This window comes from Agelaius phoeniceus, chromosome 3 (genome assembly GCF_051311805.1).
Source record: "Agelaius phoeniceus isolate bAgePho1 chromosome 3, bAgePho1.hap1, whole genome shotgun sequence".
Lineage (NCBI taxonomy): Eukaryota > Metazoa > Chordata > Aves > Passeriformes > Icteridae > Agelaius > Agelaius phoeniceus.
This window is the reverse complement of record NC_135267.1, coordinates 73,891,819-73,905,224: the sequence shown is the minus strand read 5'-3', so window position 1 is coordinate 73,905,224 and position 13,406 is coordinate 73,891,819.

The window sequence follows — 13,406 nt, the reverse complement described above, 5'->3', positions numbered from 1 at the left end:
TTTCCTAAGTTTGTCCTCTGAAGTCCAATAACCAGAGTTGAAGGCAGTGTTTGAAAATCTCCCACTTGCAGTCGGTGCAAATTATCTCAGGAGAAATGTTCTTGTTGCTGTGAAGTGCCGGCTGCTATGCAAAGATGCAGTGGCATCCCGATGGAGATGGGAGAAGAAGAAAAGGTGATGGAAGAAAAACCAGAGTTCAGCTGGGAGGAGCAAATTCACCACATGGGTCCTCTCCAGCCTGACATTTCCAAGCTCTGTGAGCTGGAGCACTGGCTCCACTTAGCTTGGTGGCAAAATCTATTTTGACTTGTAGGAAGCCTGGGCTTTATTACAGCTGTTTGTTATTAAAGTTCTAACTCAACATCCTGCTTTCCTTGACACATTTTTCAGGCCCTACATCTGCCAAGAAAGAAACTTCTGGTGTGTGCCTATAAGCTTATGTTTAAGAAACCCTGCTCTGGCCTGAGTGTTGCACTGATCCCTTTGGGTTCCACCCGTTTGGCTACAGCTCAGTTGCTCCAGGGCAAGAATACTGCAAATGTTTGTGGCCAGTAATAAAAGCTTTTCTTCTCAACTTCTCTGTCCTGGAGAAACTGAGCTGCTGCCAGCGATTCAGAGCACGTAGGAGGGCACCTCTGAGCTCCCACCAGGCTGGCAGCAGAGCAGGCAGCGACTGCTGCAGGGACTGAGGTGCTGGGAGCTGCTGCCCAGGGCTGTGCCACTGCCTCTGAGCCCTCAGCACACCCCATGGCCTGAGTCTGACACACTGAGCCCCAGAAACTCAGTCTGGCCAAAGTCACTGCTAAAGGACCGACAGATGAGAGCTTCTGGGCCCACCATCCTGCCAACACAGGAGTACTGCTCCGTGCTTGTCCTGTTTCATCCTGTCTCCCATCTCCCCAGGAGAGTGGTTTAGCAGTCACTCAGAGTCATGCAGAGCCTTATCAGTGAGAAAATGTCTAGTTGTAAATAAAATGTTGCAAGACATTTTAATAACACTGAAGCATCAGGGACCTGCTTTCCCTGGGGCACACCTGGCATGTTAAATTTCATGCACATTTTAACTGCTTTTCTTCCAGAAACCACTAAAAGGAGTTGAGAAAGGGAAAAAAAATCCCAGATAAAATAATTTTGAATGCCCAATCTTAGGACAAGCTGTACCATGTCTCTACCCAAGCTTTGAGTCAACCACCTAGCTTTGGCATCAAATCATCTGACTGTGGAAATCTCACAAAAGTCCCAGGGAAGCTTCTCATCACTGAGGTCCCACAAGTCACATTTCAGGAGCACTGGTGACTAGGAACAAGCTTAGCAAAAAGCAAAGCACCCTCCTGGATGTTCTTTTCACCAGCTGGTTCAAAACCAGCCCTGGCTGGGAACAAGCAAATCTTGCTTATGACTTTGAACTAACTTCTCAGTTCCTTGTCCCTGATGTGTCCACCAGGAATGACACTCACTCCCCTCTTCCCAGCGTGGCCTGAATGTGCCAAGGCCTGGAGCCAGGTCCCTCAGGCCTGTAGCCAGTGATGGAGCCCTCTCCCTGCCCTGTCCCTGGTCTAGGTCACTGCTGGCAGCCAGCTGTCCCTTCTGGGCTGTCAGGGCTCCCCAGGGCTCAAGGGGAGGGTTCCTGTTGATGGATGGAGCAAGAACCAGGAGTTGGCGAGGTGGGCACTTGCTGATGAGCCTGTCAGCCTCCAGTCCAGCCTGCCCCAGCACTGGGCTTGCCCTTTCAAAGGGAGCTTTCCCCTCCCAGGCTTGCTCCACAGCAGCAGGGATTGTTGTTGCAGCAGAGCTTAGTAAAGGGCCCCGTGCCAGGATGGGAAACTTTCCCTTTGAGACATTTGACCACCAGTAGCTCATATGCCAGGCACCAGCCCATAGGTCCTCATGACCTTCAGCACAGAAAAACCTTTCATCTTGAGCTGTTATTCACTCTCCAGTCTTCTGCCATCCTGCTAAAGCCCCCAGCCCTGCAGCAAGCACCTCGGTGGAGAGGCCACAGGAAGGCTTCACCAGCTACAGCAAAGGCTCCTAAAGCACTTTGTTTAACAACCCCTGGGCCAGCATCTCACACATGCCTGGAAAATCAGCACAGAAGTATTTGCAAAGCACGGCCATTAGAGATTGCTGGATTTTTGTGGGCATTCTTTAAATATGTTTCTTTTTGCCTCTATCAACTTTTTTTTTTTTTTTTGTTTCTGCACTAGAGGGTGCAGAGCCCTGAGAAGTAGAGAGCCAGCCTTGGTTCCTCCGCTGGCATCAGCCCAACCACCAGGTCTCCAGCCTCGCCCCTGCTCTTTCCTCACACTGGAGCCCAGCTCTTTTCTCTCTCCAACACCACTCTCTGAAGCCAAATGACTTTCACCAGTGTAGAGCCAGAAGAGCAGATGGAAAAACTGGGTTGTAATGGTAATGTCCTGGTAAGGGAAGTTACATGATAATAAAAAACAGAATCAGGGGTGGCTTCTGAATCTGGTCTCACAGGTTTTACCCAGCACTCAGTGACCCCAGTTACAAGGATTTCAACTGACATGAAAAAATCCAACTCCTGACTCCTTTTAACTGTACAGTTTCAGTTAAAGTCCATAGAAGCAACATCACTGAGTTCTTCTTAGTTAATTTGCAATGAGTCCCCCAGGGCATTACCTTTGCTAGAAATGCCATTAGCATTTACAATTAAGTTCACTGTGAGGCACTTCTGGTTTTAATTATATAGTGTTTATAATGCTTCTTCTGGCACTCTCTTAGCATGGAAAAAATGAACCTAGGATGTAGAAAGATAAAAAGCTATTAATTCCAGGGCTAGAAATGCCAGACCGGTACAGTTACAAACAGATTGCTCTCTGTAACCCTGCCCAAACAGCTGGCTCTCAGTGCTCAGATAGGAATGCACCAAATATGACAAAAATGTCTTTATCTGGGGAAGCTAATTTTAGACACTTTTACTTTGGCCAGGCAGTAGAAATACTTAGAGAAGAAATCATTAAACTTCCAGTGAAAAAGCTGGTTTTGCAGGATGCATTGCACGCAGTGTTTCCGCAACAGCTTCCCCGTGTGTCCATCACAGGGAGACTCTGGAGTGGCTGCTCAGCCCAACCTGGCCAACACCCAGCTGAAACACACTGGCTCCAGGAAAGCTGCATTTGCCAGTGGCTCCAACAGGGCTGTGAGAGGAGAGCTGTGGAGTCTCAGCTTCCAGACCAGCACAGACCCCCCATCCTCACTCACCCTGGAGAGACAAAGGTCAGGCACTGCAACCCGTGGGGGAGCAAAACAGCTTCCTGCTCCATGAAAGGGGACAATCCAACATTTCAGAGCTTCCCACTGCCTCAGGATAGGGCTGAGGTTCTTCACAGTTTAAATTCAAAAAAAAGGACCAACAGCTCCAGCATCCTCCTGGCACACAGGTGATGTGGCTCAGTCTCTTCTCTGCTCTTGCAGCTGTTCAGGGCTGAGAGACTCCGAACCCACCTTGGTGAGGCAATGACCCTCCTGAGAGGAGAGGACCAAATGCCAGCTGTCAGACTGGCTCAAAAAGAGCAGGCAAGGCCAACAAGTGCATGCACCACATAAAACTTTGTAAAGAGATTATAACCCAGTTACAGAGAGAGGGAAAGCCCATGGCACACAAACAAGTTGTTACTGGAGAGGTGCACTGAAAGATTTTTAATTGATCCAGAGCTTGGCTGTTTAAAAATTCATAGGCTTCAAGTTACTCATGCCACGTTTAAAATGAGTTAAGCTTTTGAGTTTAGCAGCCTCAGCACTTGCAACCAGCTACCTACAAAATGTGGTCAGTTCACAACCTCTTGCAAACAACTGATCCAGTTTTGGGCAGCACGCGTTCTCTTTCCATGCCCAGTCATTGCAGGAGACTCAAAACCAGTGGTGGTTGTAGGGAAGGGGCATTCACAGCCCTGAAGGACACTGAGTGTCCACAGGATACAAACAAGGTTGTACATATATTTTTGAACTCAAGAAACTGGGGCTTAGAAATGCTCACTCTTTGTAACAGCAACTGAAACACTGAAAATCTGCCAGAGGTTCTGCTCTCAGCAAAACTCCAAGGATCAGAGTCAGCTCCATCTGTTGTGCTGTTTCCAGAGCAGATTGTGGCACAGCCCAGCTCTTTGCTGTCCCTTTTGGCAGCAGAGCTGGACCTCTACCCCAAAGTGCCTCCTCCTGCTCCGGTGCCGAAGGGATGACCTGGCATGGAAGCCATGGACAGCCAAGCTGCAGTGATGGGGGCATTGCTGCAGGACACCTCCACTGAAGTCTTTGCCTGCAAACTTGGCATGCCCTCAGATCCCTCTCTTCACCTAGAGATGCCCTCACAGGCTGTCCTGCAGGGATGCTGCTCATGTGTGTGTAAGGCGCGTCCAAGCCCAAGGACAGCAACACTGACATTTGTTGTCATCTTTTGAGGACCGGTGAGATGAAGGCCATGGGGCCTGTGGATTAGGTTTTTTACATATAAAATAGAAAATGGAAATAGAATATGAAAACCTCCTGGCCGGAGCAGTTGCTAATAACCATGGTAAAGACAAGGTGCTCATGGCCCTCCTGGCCTGTCTCAGCCTCAGTGAGGCCAGTGATGTTCCCCTTCCCAAATTACTCACAGCCCACAGTTCTTCTCTGTGGAGAGCCAAGAGGACGCCCCTGCCTCAGCTGACTGCATGAGGTGTAGCTCAATGAGTGAACATGCAAATTCTGTTATTACAGGACATCATTTTTTCCAGTGTTGAAGTTATTCCAAAGAACTTTTCTGTGCTGAAATCCCTTGGGTATTCTCTTGACGATGCAAAGTACATCAAGACTTCTGTTCAGAGACTTCCAGTAAAGCAGTGGGCTCTGATCCTGGCATCACCTCTGGCTGAATGCCAGAACACAGCTCAAAGCATCATTTTAAACTCCTGAAAAGCTGCAAAAAGCATCAGCTGAAGTCACTTGGAAGCAGCCTCATGGTGGGAAGGACAAGAAATAGACTTTTGTAAGTCACTTGAAATGGTGGCAAGGATGCCTTTCTGTGTGCTAGCTGAGACACAGGCTGCTGGTGGAGTAAATGTCCCCACACTGAGACAGGCTCCATGCTGGGACCTGCACAGGAATGCTGCTGTGGGATGAAATTGTGGCTGGCCAGTCTACCACCAGCAGCCCCAAATCATTTCCCACACTGAAGTGTCCTGCAGAGGTGGCACCCACTGGTATGCAACAGAGACAAGCCTTTGCTGAAGCAGTAGAGTTTATTTAGAGCTTACATTCAAGATTTAAGTTTGAAACTTCAAAATACACTTGCAACCAGAAAAGGCTGCCAAACGTGCCTGAGAAAGAACTTTCTATAGCCCATGGATATTTCAGTGCACTCACACAAGGTAGGACAGGAACTGGCACATCCCAGCTGTGTGTAGTTGGTGGCCCTTTCTCAGGGAGTTCCCCATTCTCAGCAAGAGTGCTCACCTCACATCTCTGTGTGCTGTGTTTCTGGCAGGCAGTTGTTGCCCTGAAATGGAAAAGTTTTCCTGCTTGGAAAACAGGGCCTTATTGTGCTTCCAGGAGAAGGCAGACCCGGCATTTCACCGGTGCTCATGCTGACAGAAAGAGAGACAGCACCGACAGCACCTCCACAATGCCTGCCACGGTGCACATTGGGGCCAGCTTTGGAGCTGCTGCTGGCTGCACTTTCTACTCATGGATCCAGAGCTTTTTGTTTATTTTCCACCTGCTTTGCAAACACAGCTAAACATCCTGCCCTTTGCCTAGAGGCAGTAACGAGGTCTCTCCACTAAGGATGTCCCACTGAAGGCCACTTTTTCAGCTTTCACAGCCCCCCTTGGGTCAGGGGGACACTGCTCAGCTCTGGTGGTCACCCCACAGTGGAGCATCGCACCCCAGTGTGATAGCCAGCAGGGCCAGCTGCAGCAGAGGAGGGCATCGTGTGCTGCCAATGCCAGGATGGAGCTGCCACATCTAATTTTAGCCCCTGGAGCCCTGAAAGCCCTCTTGAGCTGCCACATACCTTGCTAAATCACTAAAGTCAATGCTGCTTTCAGATGGGAAAGGCCAAGTGCTGAGTGTTAAACATCATTTTGACTGGAGCTGAAGGTGTCTGCCTTCAGGAGTCACCCAGGGCTTCTGAGGCTTGTAGGGACTGTGAACTAAGTGAGACATGAAGAGGCAAAAATGTCCGAGATATTTTTGTTTTGCTTTCTCATGCAACCTTGACTGAGAAGAAGTCTGTGTGTGCAATGAATATGCTGGGTGAAAGCTAGAGGCATGGAAATAAGGAGAAAATACCTGCAGGGTGATGAACATCCTTCAGGTCTGTGGCTGGACACCAGGGACAGCTGATGCCTTGTTTCAAGGAGACCAATCACATTGTAGAGGATTTAAGAACCTACACAGCAAAGGGACCAACTGGGCAAAAAAAGGCATTTTACAGTGAGTTCTGCATTCTGTTGCCTGCTTGGCCCTGCCACTTGGACAATATTTAGAATTTTGAAGTCTGGCTTGCATTTAGAGGCAAAACAAGTGGTGCAAGATTGATTGACAGGCCTTTGTCATGACAAGGTTTGCATGACAAGGTTGCACTGACCACAGGGCGCTCTTCCTTACAGCACCATAGCCTGGTTCCCACATGGATACACATGCACATTCCTATGTCCTTCCCTTCAGGGGTCCATGAAACATAAGGGAGATTCTTTTTTGGGTTCCACATTAGTAAGTAACTGGAGAAACAGAATTTTGCCCCTGGGACAGAGATGAGTCCATGATTACAGGCAATTTTCTGCGTAGGGCTTTGGTACTCTTTCCCAGTTAGCTGTGAAATTGGATAATCCATGCATGGTGGATCCAAAGTTGGCTGTCAGTATTTTTAGGGGACCAACTGCCTCACTACTGGCAGTTGTGACTGAAGCCTTGTACACAAGCTGTGCCACATGTACCTAAAACACATGTATATCTCTATATAAAAATAATAATTTAGATTACATATTTTATATTAAGTATAAAGCCTACCTTAACATAAATATGAATATGCTTCTGGAGCAGTAGATCTCCATATCTCCCTTCCATATCTCCCCATCTGAGAGATGCCTGAGAGCAAAGAGACTCTGGAGAGAAAAGGAACACTCCTCAGTCAGTGCAGCATTAGAAAACTGATGGTAGGGCTTCATAGGTCTAAACCACAGATTTCCACTCTTGGGGGGTAGTTTGGTGTTAATGCTTTTCAAGAACTGGTTGTTAATGATCAGGAAACTACTAAATTAAAGACCCTGGAGAGTTAATTGACTGAACACTTTCAATCATTTATTGGGGAAGGAAATTCTTGCCTGTAAACAATGCCAGTGCAGGGTTATTCCATGTCAGGAGCAGTAACAACACATCAAGACATATGCAAACCATGAGTTAGGGCCACTGAAATCATCAAGAGGGTTTAGACTTCACAAATAATAAATTTGGATTGATCTTTATTTGTATTCAGTTTTCTGAAGCTTTAAGACTTGCTCTAATGCCATTTTATAAATATTCTCGGTAATCATAAAAGCTGAAACTTCCAGTAAAAGTCCTGACAATTCTCACTTTCTCAGAGGCTTCTGAAGTAAATGAAATTCTATGGCACTGACAGCACAACTGCAAAGGCTGCCAGCAAGGAAGGCGCCTTTCTAATCCAGACTGAAATTGTGAGCAGATTTCCACCCCACATGAGGCAAAGAGCCTCTTTTCAGTTATCCCAAACCATGGGTTGTGTCTTTCTGCCATAAGCAGGGCAGAGGAACCATGTCTGGTGTCTCTTGGGCCATCTCAGGTCCAGGTGTGGCGTGGTAATGGAGAAATTTGCTGTGGTCTGTGGAGGGACACAAGGACAGGGCTGTGTTTGCCTTGAGCAGGGGAATTGTGCCCGTGCTTTGGGTGTTGTGGGAACATCCCTGCACCCAGCCACAGCAGTGGACTCCAGCTGCTGCCTGCCCAGCCCCTGACACCAGCCTCATCAGGGGGTCTGGGGTGCTGCATGGCTGCATCCTGGCAGCAAAGCTGCTCTGTGGGAGCAGTTCTTCAAATGGGCTTTGGCATTATGGGAGATTTTTATACTCAAAAAATTGGCCTCTGTTTTTAGGAAATGCAGAAGTTAGGGCAGTTTAAATGCAAAATCTGTACACAACTGGGAAAGTTTCTTTCCAGTGCCACAGGTGTTTGATTAATCAGATTAAAGGTTTTACTGGAGGTCTCTATAGGCTAAAATAATGAAAAAAGTGTCCTGTCCCCAAAAACTGCACACAGGCAGCCTCTTCACCAAGAAGGACTTGCCCCATACATCATTCCCCAATATCAGTGAGCTCTGTTAGACACTCAGGCCCCTGACACATGGGTCTTGTCTCCTCAGAACTTTTGGGGTGGTGATGGAGCCTTTGCTTCTGGTTCCCAAGACTTTAACCCGTTATAATTGTGGCTGTTTATGTCTTACACTCTTTCATCATCTTGGAAGAAGGGAGCAGCATGTTTGCTCCTTAGTGGGCCAGGCAAGCTGTAATGCCACCCAATTAAGCAAACATTGCCTTGAAATGTTTGCAGACTGCAGTGTGAGCTGCTGAGGGAGTGGTCCCTCTCCAGCTCCTTGCAGATTCCCCATCCCACAATCAGCCCAGAGCTCATTTTCCTCTCCTCACTCTGAGTTACATATCTTTTCCCCAGGGGTTGTGCAAACTGCACAGTGACTCTTTTTCAGCCTCCCAGCCAGCCTGTGCACCTGTTTTTGATCAAAATTTTTCTACTGTAGCTCTTGTTGGCTCAGAAAAGTGCTTTGACAAGCTTGAAATTTCCTGCCTCAGGAAGGAATAACATCTCTCTAAAAGAGCTCTGTGGGTTCTGTTGGAAAGGTATTACCCATGAGCTGCAGAGAAAGCTGGACTCATTACAAGGATCAGAAACTGAAACAGCCTCTGTCATGGCAGGACTGAAGATGTCTCAGAGCTCCTGGCTCCAACAACGTAACCCACAACTTGGCCTGCTGCCCTCGTGACATGGCACATTTATTAAGACACTTCTCAAACTCTGTTTCTTGTGCTCAAAAGTTTTCCTACCCCAGTTCAAGAAAATACATCATATATGATGTCCCTGTAAGGAATAAAGTCAGACAATCTCCAGCTGAACCTGGTAGGACAGAAAATTAAGCTGATGCTGCAGCTGATTGTGACTCATCCAGTCCCCTTTCCCCAGGGACGTGAAGAAACCCTCCCTGAAATGGCAGAAATATTTATGCAAGTTTCAATGCTGGAGAAGAAATCTATGAGGATGCCAGTGTCTGTACAACAGCCCCCTTGAGTTTTGTCTCCGCTCTCCTTGACCTGTGTCCCGATAGAACTTTCATAAGCTATTTATCAGGTAAATAGATAAACCAGCCATCATCATATCAACATATGGTGACAGTAGCTGAGAGCTACCCTATTAATTGCTGACCCCATTTCTATTTCAGTCACTTGGCATGTTCTCTAGGAAATGAATGGTATCAGTCATGACAAATCCATTTTCTCTGGCACCAGATAATCTGCTTTCAAGCTGGAGCAGATGCTGAGATGCCCATACTGGCAGCCTGCTGCTGGGTGACCAAGGGGGCTGTGGTGCAATGTGATTGCATCCCTGAGGACCTGTGTTGGCTCCCCTTTGTACAATAAATGGTTCTGCTACACAGTATTGTGTCCTAAAATGGCCTGCTGATACATCAGACAATGAGTCAGGCAGGAAGGGACCAGAGGAGGTCATCTTGTCCAGCCTCCCTGCTCAAGCAGGGCCATCCTAGAGCACCTGGCACAGGATTGTGTCCAGGCAGTTCTTAGACATCTCCAGTGAGGGAGACTCCACAATCTCTTTGAGAAATAAGGTCCCACAGATTATTTCCTGAATGAATGACAGCCTTGAATTTGGGTGTTAAACCGATGCAGAAAAGCTGAGTGTCTAAGAACCAGAGGAGACTGGAGAGAGGTAAGTGCTATTTGAATTACTCAGGGGTTTTGAGCCCAGATCTCCTATTTCAGCCCTCATCACTGGGATATGAGATCCAAGACTGTGGTGGTTGGGATCTTCTCAGCTCCCTGTGCTGGAGCTACTCTGCTTTGCAGTGAAATGGGGCAGTTCTTTGAGAGGCCAGGGATGGAGGGAGTGTGCAAGCAATGATCTGCTGGTCAGACAAGGAGAATGCTTGCCATAAAACACTTAACTGTCTAGGGGCACAGAAACTGCATCCCAGCAGTGGTGCCCTGGGTGCTGGGCTGAAAAGCTGGGCCCAGACTGTCTCCCTGGCCCCAGCAGTGCTCAGTGCCCTGCACAGGCACAGCTGGAGTGGGGGCTGGGAGAGCCAGCTGTGTGTGCCCTCAGCCAGCCTTCTGCAGGCAGGTATGGGCTCAAACCCCAGTGAGAAGAGAAGCCAGCCCAGCTTGGACTCTGGCTGCCAGAGCCCCTTCCCAAAGCCCTGCACTGGCCATGCCCTCCCTCGGGCCCTGGTGCAGCCCCGCAGAGCTGGGCCAGGAGGGCAGAGGAAGCCGTGGCTCTGAGCGCCCTCCCAGAGCAACACGCCTGCTCTCCCCCGGGACATTTTGTTTTCACTTTATTTGTGTCCCTGGGACCCAGCTGCTTAGCAACTGGATAAAATTGTCACAAAATGCTGGCATTGCCCCCCTCAGCAGGGCAGTGCCTGGGCTGTGTCCTTGGGGGGGCTGTCTGCCAGGCGAGGTGGCCACGCAACACTCATGAGGGGACCCCTCATACCTGTCCTTGTTTTCCTGGGTGGCCTCTCCCGAGGTGTGAGGGAATTTGGCCCTCATGCATGGTAAACACTGCACTGCAGGTAAGGCATGTAGGCAGCTCCATCTGCCCCTGGGGGCAAATGAAACATGGACAGTTTTTGGATCTGGGATAAATGCTTTTTTCCTCTCTGAAGGACCAGGGAAAAAAGCACACTTCAAGTAATCCAGTGAAGTACCTGAAAAGGAAATTATTCATCATTTCTGCTGTACACCCTGGGGGAGAGGAATACACCATCTTACTTTAGTTCAGGGCTAAAAAAAATAAAATTAAAATGGCAATTAAGAGTGATAGCTATATATTCCTTGGGCCAGAAGAAGAACAGGCATGTATCTAACGCCTGCTGCTATCTTTGCTCTGTTTGAGTCCTCTGCCTCTGTGGATAATACTCAAAGAGGTATCCAGGCTGCCCAGGAGGCCAAATCCTGCTCAGTGGAGCTCACTTCCTTTGAAGAGTCATGCAAAGGACAAAGGATGAAAATAAGAGATTTTAGGAGAGCAATTTATAACACACTTGCCCTTATAAGTGCCTGTCGTGCAGAAGATAGTTGCTGGCAATTGCTGACATCTTGTGTGTTTACCTCAATCAGCAAGTATTTATAATTAATTTGTAAAACGCTGAAGTTTCAGCCTTGCTGGGAACATTGCAAACTGCCCTCAGCACTCTGATGTTCTTCCAAAACACATGCTGCCACAAGTCAAAAAGCACAAAGGCTCATATATTTCAGGGGGGAGGTGGGGGACTTGTGGAGAGATAATGCAGTTCAAATTTAAATTATTTAGATAACTCATCTCTATCCACAAACATTTAATTTTCATGACTGGGAGCAACCACAACTGTTATAAATGGGGTGAGCTGCCACATCACTTCTAGCCTTTCTCCTACCTGACACCACAGCACCACAATATGGAGGATTTGCCAGCACTGGGATGGCCAGATTTCACTTTTTTTCTTCCCCCTCACTCCCCCAGCGAGGTCTCATGCACCACCTGTGCTGACACACGAGTTTGTAGGCTCCCAAAAGACCTAGTGGGACTTAAAATAGGTCTGTAACAAAACCAAAAGAAAACACAAACAAACCCAAAGCACCTACCAAAAAACCAAACAAAAAAAAAAAACCCAAACAAAAACACCCAAACCAAAACAAAGATGCAGCATTGCTGAGCCACTCCTTGGGAGCTTTCTGAAGAAGCATGGGATGCTTCTGACCACCCTTGTGCCCACAAGATTTACTGATGGTTTCTGTCTCTGTTTTTATGGAGAAAAGGCAGAGCAAAATTTCACGGTTTTTCAGATTTTTTAAATTCTTTTAAGGCAGTTTTTTCATGGTAGTTTTCACTATCTCTGTCCCTTCTTGCCTCAGCAACAGGCTGAGAAGAAAACCTACAGCAAGGCGGGAAAATGCCATTGCCAAATCCAGCATCATGGTGGTTAGGGTGGTGGAGGTGGTGGAGCTGGGGGCAAACCACAAGTGAATACCCTCACCAAAGGTTTGTGCCTTGAGTTGATGCTGTTCCTTTAAACTCAGAAATGTGCCATGTCTCGGAGCACTGCCCAACATCTTGGGGCACCAAGGTGGCTGAGAGGGCACAGGGGAGCAGAGGAGAGGCAATCAGCTCCAGGGCAGCAGCCAGCCCCTGCTAACATCTAACCTAAGGCTTTAGCAGCAGGTTTAGGGAGAGATTTCCATTTGGTTAGCTAGTGGGAAAGCATGCTCAGATTGCAACCCTGTAGCTAAGTGATTCTTAGTTTTTTCCACTCACATAATTATGAAAAATGACTCTCATGTTCCCCATTAATGTTGCTATTAGCAGACAAGGCAGGGCTTCCCAGCATGAGCCATTCTTGCTAACAAGGTCTGTGTGCACCGCATTAGGGAGTGGACCACTCCCAGCTTTCCCAGCACTGGAAGGGATTTGCCATAGCTCCTGTAATGGTACAGAGCCAAATACATCTGCATCTCATCTCATGTCAGAGAAGGCAGCAAGAACTAGCTTCAAGTTCCTTGTTTGAAAGAAAAGAAGACCAGCAAGCCCAAACTCCTGCTTCTGGGCAAAGTTGGCCTCCTGCTCTAACACCAGGTGGTTGAGAAGGACGATTGTGTTCAGGTGGGGCTGTGAAATCAAACATCTCACTCTCCCACTAAGTCACTCACACAAACAGGCTAATAGCACACAAACCCCCACCTCACCAGGGATTCCCTCTTCATGCTGCAGAAGTTACTGCCAGAGCTACTCTTCCCTTTTTAAGGTGGGCCTTGCTCCAGTGCAGAAAGGAAAAGGTCTAGCACATAGGACAAGCAATTACTGTTCTTCACCTTGATATTGGCAAGGCTTTCAGCACAGGCATCTGTAATATCCTTACAGCCAAAGTGGTGAGACAGGAGCTGTGCTGTAACAGAGTCTGAGTGGCCATGGACCAGCCCAGCTGTACCTGCAAGTTCTCTTGTGCCTAACTCCCTCTGCTGTGGCTGTGGGTGTTGTGTAAGCCCCAAGGCAGGACTGGGACCGGGCTCTCTGCAGAGCTGGCTGCCCAAGAAAGAGGCTGATTCCTAAAGAACTCAGATGTTACTTCCCAAGTTCCTTGTGGTACAGTCAGCAGGCAACTGCTC